At 39.8% G+C, this 9,667-nt stretch overlaps 1 long non-coding RNA gene across 1 annotated transcript; it reads right to left on the bottom strand.

Annotated features, from left to right (window-relative positions):
* Nucleotides 1-4,667: 4,667 nt before the first annotated feature.
* LOC135314420 (uncharacterized) lies at nt 4,668-9,664 on the bottom strand. Its single transcript, XR_010373935.1, has 3 exons — nt 9,438-9,664; nt 6,751-6,821; nt 4,668-4,930 (listed from the first exon to the last, which is right to left on the bottom strand). It is a non-coding gene; the product is annotated as an uncharacterized LOC135314420 (long non-coding RNA).
* Between the last annotated feature and the right edge of the window lie 3 nt (nt 9,665-9,667).

The following is a 9,667-nucleotide window of genomic DNA, read 5'->3' as shown; positions in this document are numbered from 1 at the left end:
ATATAACTTTGTACTTATTAGAATACCTACATTTTCCAGATTGTTACCAATATAGAAGCTGCTTGGGTGCATGAGATTCCTGGATGTTGACTCAAGTTACGGCCTTTCCAACACTGGCGCTGTACATAAAGAGCTGTCTTTCCTGAGAAAGTCACAGGTACAGTGCTGGTCAAATGCACAGCATGCCTAGAAACCTCGGTTTAGGGAAGACGTAAATAGGGGCTTATCATGAGCATAGAGAAGCAACAGCTGGAAAGTTGCCTAAGGACTGTGAAAATGCTCTCACAACATCCATTTGATAATGACGTTACTCCAATAAGTTCAGTGAAATTATCCTCACTTTACATGGGGGGTCAGAGAAAAATGAAGCCGCTTAAACTGTAAAAATCCACCCTGTATATCTTATCATGCAAATTAAATTTAAAACCCCCATGGAAATAGTCCAAAGAACTTTCTCTGCATGTGGCTGTAAGTCATTTAAGTCACTCAGTGAGATGGGATAATGGCCATTATTTTTCATTTGGCCAGTTCATATTGTGACACTAGGAGAAAGACAGTCTGTCAAGTTTTTGTCTGCAGTGTCTAATTTTTCACCACACTGCTCCTGCCCTCCCTCCATTGTGTCAGGAGTACATTAGGTGTTGGAAGGGCAATGAGAGACTCAACCAGTGGGTGGAGAGGCTGGAGAAGGGGGATTGAATTATAGGCAGCCTGCAGAGTCTGTCTGAAAGGCTATGCTGTTCCTCTTTATGGTTGATATGGATCTATGTCCCCATGCCATATTACATGGAAAGGATTAGAAATAGGATTTCTGATATTTCAGCTGACATGTCAGGAGAGATGATTTCATGCAACTGCCTATGTTGCAACCTAAATTCAAATATTCTGCCTTTTAAAAGGATTGTATTTATTTTCATCTGTACTTCCTGGCTCAGAACCTTATACTGCAATGAATGATACTGCAATGAAATGCACTTCAAAGAGCCTAATTCATAGCTAATATTTTGTATCTGTAGTGTACCTTTCTCACTCCCCAGTGACACAAATGACTCTACGAAATGAGAGTAAGTGGTAAAACAGCTCAGAAAGCTACGTGTATCACAGTTTGTAAAAGTTTGGAAGTTCTTCTGTAAATAAAAAAATCAAACATCAGTGTTTTGTTTTGACCAAGGCCAAGAAAATAAAGGAAAAAAGAGAAAAATATCTTAACTGAAAGTGCAACGTATCAAGGCCACTGGCTATAAATATAAATACTGCTGCTGCACATAAATCTTAAATAGCCTACTGCAACTACTAATACAGTAGTATTAAATACTATAATTTTACTATATTAAATAAATATAAAATTATAGTATTTACAAGATCAATATTTTTAAAGAAAATCACAGGATCATAGTATCAAACAAGATTATGCTATGTCCTATATAGTATTTTAAGATACATAAAGCAGTAACATGACCGCACATATGCATTTTAGAGATATCAGGTAACCATTGCACGAAGATGGTAACACTGCGTACCTAATGCTAAGCACAGCAACAAGTCTGAGGCCCATCTGATCTCCCCATGCAAAACATGTTGTTCAACTCTTGCTAGCCTCATTGTATGTCTAATGGGAAATGCGTCACTTTTCATGCCTCCATAGAAATATGCATTGAGTGTTCCAACTATAATATATAGATCTAAGATTTTCTTACTGTTGGCTGTTGAGGCAGTAGAAATTACAGAAATGCTACAATGCAGAAAGAATCCCTGGATCCTGCCCTTGGTACAGAATGAAGGTACTTCTGTGAGGTTATATGCATTTCTAGCACGCTTGCGTTTTCCACGTTGAATTCATGCAGTCCACAGTCGGCACCAGATAAAATTTAGCATAGCTCTGTTCGTGCAGATAAGCTATGTATTTGGTACTCACCAAGGATCTAGTTCACTGTTTCTGAAGTTTGTCCAGCATGGGGAACAAATCTTCCAGCGAAGGCCAGCAATATCACCGTAAGAATCCAGTTAGTTGTTTAGGCCAATGGGCACCCTTCTTCTGGAGCACTGAAGAGTGATGAAAATATTAAGTAGAAAGTTTCACTTGCTAGAAGTTCCCGGTAGTAGAGAAAACCAAGCTCCCTTTCTCTTCCAAAATCTAAAAATATTTGATTTATGCCCATATTTTAACATGGCCAGGTAATGACCTTGCACAACAGAACAAACGCATCGAAAAGAAGCCCAGCTTGGGCCTGCAGTTACATATCTGCATGTACATTAGAACGTTTTTGTTAGAAGCATAAGCTCCATCTCGTTATGTTGCACTGCGTGGAACTTCGACTTTCACTAACCTGTAAATAGATACTGTTTGCAGCAAAGGGACCACGCACGTTTTTATACGCCATACAACAAAAGACCTTGGTCCTCTGGAGGACGTACGTTCCTGTCACTTTCTCTTCAACGGCTCCCCAAGCAAAAGCTGTTGCCTTGACAACTCTGGGGCATTCTCTGGCTCCATGTGTGCCGGTAGGAGGAAGGCCAATTTCCTTCCACAAGAAATAGAACTGCTAAGAAATAAACAATTAACAACTGTTCCGATTCCCTCAGTACTGCCAACATGAGGAAGAAAATGGAGAATCCGATTACAGACACAGGATTTCGTAAGCCAGAAGCAGAAGGATTCAAGCACTGAGAATTCACAGACACAAGTGGGGAACAGAAGAAACTGCAGTTACTTGAGACCAGTGACACTAGGAATGGCTATGGCTAAGGTCAGGCTAAGGTTCTTCTCTTTGGTCAGCTTCCTATAATTGTAAGGCCACTGGCCTTCCATGGCATTGCCCTTGCTTTACCATTATGCTGTTTATGAAGAAAGTGATAATAAACAATATAAAAAGGATCCATTTGCAATTTCCACTACTTCTGCAAATAACCTTTTGATAATATTAAGTAGGACTAACTTTATCTCGAATTTTGTGCTCCCTTTTTCTCCTTTGAGTGCAACTTTTCTTCAAGTAAGTGTACTTCTGAAGTAAAAAAGAAGACACAGGAAAACTGATGGTCAGGAAAGAGATCACAGTAGTTGCACTTCACTTGAAAGAACAGTAGACAGAGACACCGTTTATCTGTAACACAGAAAACTATAAGCATGCTGCCTTGAAGCTCTAGTCTATTCTGTATCCTGTAACTGAGCTGAAGCCTATTCAGCTATGGAATATTCAGCTGTATGGTTGTTCTGTACCAAAAATCTCACCACATCCATGAGGAAAATCACATCCATTGAAAGTCAAAGCTTGTACACAGAAAGAGAGATACACTGTTGTAATCTTTAAATTCTTCATTACTTCAAGGACGTATCATGGCCTTTGGCATTTCTCACTTATTAAACCTTCCCCTCCTTTAAGGGTTAGTCAAAGCACAAGCTATCTGTTTTGCCAGCAAATATATAATGATAACAGGTTACATGTGTCCTTTACCAAAATCAAACTATTTTGGAAAGTTTCCATTAGTAATTAGAGCAGGGTTTTCAAAGTCAATAGAAGCTAAAAGTACAGGAGAAGCTACTCAAAATTTCATGCCAATAGAACCTGTAATAAAAAGCAAAGTACTCTGTATTCCAAAGAGACTGTGGTATATCAGTAAACACATCTGCCAAAAGCACCTAACACCACTGAAGCTCTAGCATGCATTCTATTTGTTTATTGTATTTTATTCAAGGAAAGGACAGACAAAGGCTACTGTAGTAACACTTCTGCTGGCAGTTAAATTCCACGTGCAGCCACGTATGGCCAGGCTTCACGATACACCGACCTGCTAGTCAAAGTAATAGCATTTCTAGTTCAAGTTAAATGGAAAGGGACTAGGGTTAGGGTAAGAAAACTCTATTGACCACTGACATTGTTTATTACATAAAAGGTAATTGCTTAGAGAAGATTCCCTCTGCTTTTGCTGCAGAAAATGTCTTGGTTTGTTGTTAATCCTTCTCCCATTACAGTGTAGCCACATATGTACCACTGCTCACAGAAGCAAAGAGAGCCTTCTGTGTGACTGGGGGTGAGTACATTGTAATGCACTACTTTTATCTGCCATATTTTGGTCTACAGCAGTACATTTTGGATGCTTCTACTGACTACTCCCTGGATATATGGTAAAGACGTGGTCTTTTATACAAAGATACAGTACACAGAAAAAAAATCTAGAGAAACTGTGGTAATAGAAAAGGACAGGCTCAAACAACAATGAACAGCTCACAGTCAAATCCAAAGCATTAGAAGATTTCAGGCTGTGTTGGCAGAGTACAAATCCATCTTGGATCAAATTATTCACCCATTTACTGTGGTCCTCACTTGGCCTGGCAATTAGTTCAACTGTGGAATGCTACTTATGGGTACATTTGCAATCCCCACATATTCTCTACAGCACAAACGGATTTAGGAAGAACTGGGTTCAGGCTACCCCATGTAAACCAAATAGCAATTACTTTCATATAGGTGTTAAAGTTGTGCCTGAAAATAAAACACAAGTGAAAAATTCTTGTCTCCTGCTCTGCATTCTGGGCAATCTGAGGCAAGTCACTTAACCTCTTTGTGCCTCTGCTTCGTCATCTTTAAAACCAGGATCATACTACTGTCCTTATGGGACACACTGCATGTTTTTTGGACCTGATAGGGTCATTAATTTTCCTGTTACGTGCAACATACATGTGGACCTTGGTAATCGTATGCACTTTCGTAACACAATGCTTTCTCACCAGGTCATCTTAACATGGAAAAACCTGATCTGCCAAACAAAAAGTTATGTTAGCAAAACTTACTTAGGCAAAACAATATCCACAAATAAGGAAAATAAGAATCTGATCTTCAGCACATTCTTGAGGAACTCACCTGAGCAGACTGAAGGTAAAAGTTAATGTCACAGCATAGGCCTGATCTGCAGAAAGAAGTTTTCCCATTCTCTATAAGAAACAAAGAGAAGGAAAATGCTAGTTTTAGAATTACGCTATGAAATGACCGAGTTAGAAGAATTATGACATGCAAAAGTTTATTTTACCCTCCTTTTTCTTACGCATTCTGATTCACCATTGCATGACACAGTTTTTACAACTTACAGTGAAATATTGCAATTACTTTAATCCTGCATAAATAAAACCGCTTTATACTAAGCAGTAAGTCTCAGTCTCTCCCCGAAAACTGTTTAAAGTAATTTTGGTTATAATTAGTGACCCCTCAGAACATAATTACTCTGTGACTGGCAGTTTTGCAGCAAAGAGTACCCTCCTGTCAGATGGGTTTTAAACGGAAAGGTCATTTTGGCTAATAATTTCTATGATTTTATCTCCCTCTCCCCCTCAAAGTTAAAAGCTTAAGTTAACACATGATGTCTTAAGGGAAAGGAACATGCTTTCTTCTAGGGTTTTAGAAATGTACTGTAACCTTGACCTACATGAATAACTTCCGGAGGCAAAAGTGCAGTTTTGTTTCTCAGAGTAAGTCCTTGGCTTTACCCCCAAATTCATCAGAAGGCTGCTAATCATAGCGTCAAACAAAAGGGCAATTTTTAACAAGTTTTGTGCTTGAGCATGTAGGATTTGCTCATCTAAAGCACAGTGCTGCTTTTTCTTTTGCATTTGCCTGCTTCCACTCAGTGTAAGCAGACCCTTAGTTACCTTTCAGCTGACTAGTATCAATGATAATAACAATACATTTTTATTTTTAGAACACTCCAATCTAAAGGCAAGTTAGCTCTGCACACGTATGCATGCACACACAAATGTAAGTAATATCGGAACATTTCCAAAGGGCAACAAGTCCTTTTGGAATAGTAATGAATAGAGAAATCATCTTGTGCCCTGCATGAGATAGGTGCATTTCAAGATTTTCCTGTATAGCTTCCATGAAAATTGGCCCCTAAGCAAGGGTGTGAGTCATTGATGAATAGAGCTCTAAGGCTTCACGCTGTGCAGCAAGAGCTGTAAAAGGCATTAGGGGAACACAGGGGAGGAGGAGGAGAGAGAGAGGGGGTTAGGAGGTTATTAAATAAAACCTAGTAATGGTTTTACATGAACATTTTTCTGAACAGTGTTTTGAAAAACGTACATCCGAACCCACTGGGCCCCATTCAGACTGCTGGCTGCAGTGCCCTCTGTTGGCTGATGCTCAAAGGGGCTGTACGGACCCTGCGCCACTGGCAGAAAACAAGCTTTTGTCCCTGCTTAAAGGGACCTCTTGTTACAGCTACCCTAGCAGCCTCTTCCTGAAAACTCAGGTTGTACAAGTAGAATAAATTACCCTATGTTGTTACGATTTACAGCATTTTTTTACATGAATATTGCAGCAAAAGGATGGGGTTTTGTCTCCTTTGCACCCATATCCACCACACAAAAGCCCATGCCCACAACACTGTACCAGCAAGTCACAGCCTTCACCAGCACAGCTATGCAAAAAGTCTAGAACAGACCAAAAAGAACCTACTGGTGACATCTTTAAACTTCCTCAGAGGTATTTGATTTTGGCTTACACTTGTTTTTTAAGACCACTGCATTAAAATTGGTGCCAATGTATATAATTTCCTGGTTAGCAACAGACTGTATGTAACTGATAACGTATCACACCTGGATTATGAGCATTTTTCTTTTTTATACACCTGTGTTTCTCCTACCTAATCAGGAGAGCCAGGTTTCAATAAAGACACCAGATCTTTAGTCAATATGTAAGTCATTACCATGCCAGATTCCCCGTCCTTCAAGCTTCCTGCACGTGCTGATCTCCTACTCACCTGTGCAGTCCCCTCACTCTCTCTTCCCATTTTTGCTTCTTCCGTTGTGTTAGCAGTCTTGGTGCACCCATCTGAAAGGAAAGATACCATGGGCCCCATTACACCCTGTCATCAAACACCTTGCGACTTACAGGGGAAAAGGTTCACATGTGAAATTTATTATAATCAGTGATTAAATGACACTCACTGGCTACATTGGTTTAGTTACAGATAATCCAATAACCCTTTAAATAAGTCTTTTTTAGGTAGATGGCTTAGATGAACAGCCAGGAAAAAATGTTTTGCTGTATTTTAGATAACAGAAGTATCACCTGCTAGAAAGCAAATTGTAATGGAAATCTTGATTTTCACACAGGTAACTATTTAAGGAGCTTGGACATAAACTAACTAACAGAAAATATTTTTTTAAGAGGCTGGAAAGGAGCTATAAGTGTTTTAAAGGACAGAAAGAGTGGGCTTACATTTATGTAATTGTAACAAATGGGCACAGTGGTCTACATAATTGAAAATTCAATCCAAAAGGAATGCTAACAGAGGAAGATAGTTTGTCATGTTACAATTACTTTTGTTCCCCTAACAGCTTTAAAAATAACACACGATTTAGAAAAAAACCCTTCTGTGTGTATGTGTATATATATATATTTAAGAACAGGAATTATATTTTCCCTTTTAACCAAGAAGCCAATAAATATTGTTGCTGTTAAAAAAGAAAACAACACAAAACCCCCCAGAACTACACAGACATGCAGCACCATCTGCTGGGTTAGTTTGTCTGTCAAGCATCTGTGCGCTCGCAGAATATATTACCACAGGCAGAAGAAGCGAAAAGCCATACAAACAAAAGCACATCATGGAGATTTGTTTAGTCAGGATCAGGCAAGAGAAATCAAGGGGTGCGGAATTTCCATTAAAATCGTGAAACAATACTCTTTACTCATACAACGCTTTATACTTTTCAGACACTATGTATAAATGCTTTACTCACAAAAACATATGAACAGAACATTTATGATTACAAAAATTCAGAAGTTTGGTAGGTGTTTTAAATAACTGGATCAAGATTGATCTAATTTGATTTCTTGCATCTATGCATTATGGTACATGATTATAAATTACCATTTTTTGCACTGGATGCCTGCCTTGCTTAGCGAATAGGACTGACTGTTCACCTAATTACAAACAACTATCCAATAATTTGCTTCCTTCTTATCACGCACTATGTGGTCTCGTGTGTTATTTAACACATAAACTCTGCTTGGATAACACAAGATTATCAGGCGCTCATCACTGCAGTGCTACACTGCATTACAGATGTTAAATTAAAATCCCTGCAAGGTGATTTGTATTTATTTTTCACACACAGCGAGCAAGAGGCTCTCATTTTGGCTAGGGAAGGAAGGGGCCCCTAACACGTATACGCTGATGTGCTATTGTAGTCTCTGCTGTATCTCTAGTAGCTTGTAGTGTCTTTGGAATTCAACCTTTCCATTCAGCCAGGTTACCGAACTGCACTCTGCAACACCTAGCTCTTGGCATGCTACCCTCCAGTGGGTCAAAAAGCAGAGTACTTCGCAGGCAGCCCTTTCGCCCGACACCTCCCAGACAGCTGGTGCTTCTGCCTCGTTATCACACCAATGCATCACCCCTGCACCGACCCCTTTGTGCTTATCCCCATTTCTGATAGGGTGCTGAGAGCTGCTGGTCCTAAGAATTCATTTTGAAAAGCCAGCTGTCTTCTCATGTCAATCTTCTACAGGTCTCCTCCACATATACTAGAATCAAGAACACATATATCTTAAGAAGCCTCATTTTTCTGTCTATAGAAACTTCCCTTCTTAATAGCCATATATCTCAGCTATCTTTTATCCTCCTGCAGATGACCATCTTTGTCTTGTCCACCCTGGTAATGCAGGTCAAACCATTCCACATTCCTCTGGAAGACGCTAACTGTGCTCTGCACATCATTCTCAGCATCAGGCGGACACCATCTCTGAGCAGGCTGCAGAAGCATACGCAAAGAGACCAAAGCAGAGGACTTGGGCCATCATGTCTTCACACACCCCAGAAGGCGAGCAGGAAGGTGACAGGAGGCTGCTTGCTGCCAGTTACTGTCTCGAGCCACTACATTTTCCTGCTGTTTACCAGGACTGCCAAGCTGGCTTCTTCAAAAATAGCGTTCAGCACATCTTAGCACATAGTCCGCTGTGCCATGTAGACAACAGAGGCAAAAAAGACCTTCCTCATGACCTCTGCATTTTTTGCACAGGTACCTTGAGGCACTGTTCCTCTATTTTTAAGAAACTAGGTTGTCTCCTCACATTGTTCTTTTTTATTTCAATACCTTTAAGAATAACTTGAGACTCTTCTCAGGGAGATGATCAGTGAAGCAACCAACAAAGACAAGCAATAACCTGCACAATATTGCAAGTTGCCGCTTTGGTGCAGCCTCATCAGGCCTGACTTTCACGGTTCTTCAGTGAGCTTTTCTTGTCTGGAAATATCATTCCATAACATATGGCAGATATCTAGCAAAATCAGTGTCTCCAGCTACGGTCAGTGCTGCTGTTACACCGTAGGCCCATGCTTTTTAACAAACCTCACTGCAAACTCCTCACTCCTCCAAACCCATTTGTCAGTGCTTCCTGTCAGACTAAGTAAAACAATTAGAGAGTAAGATAAAGGCTTACCTTTCCTAGTTCATGGGATCAGAAACTCAAGGTTGGAATTTCTTATCTTCTCTTGGTTGTTTCCCTCAAGAATTAAGGCATTTGCAACTCAAGTGATCTTTTACCCCTTGCAAATTATAACCCGGCATAATGTTAAAGTCTTTTTTTTACTGTGAGTAAACATATTTAATCTGAGTTGTTCTATCTATTCTAGAATAGGGTTCTAGGGTCTGGAGCACAAGTGTGCTGGG

The sequence above is a fragment of the Phalacrocorax carbo genome, chromosome 7 (assembly GCF_963921805.1).
Source record: "Phalacrocorax carbo chromosome 7, bPhaCar2.1, whole genome shotgun sequence".
Lineage (NCBI taxonomy): Eukaryota > Metazoa > Chordata > Aves > Suliformes > Phalacrocoracidae > Phalacrocorax > Phalacrocorax carbo.
This window is presented reverse-complemented; position numbering and strand designations above follow the sequence as displayed.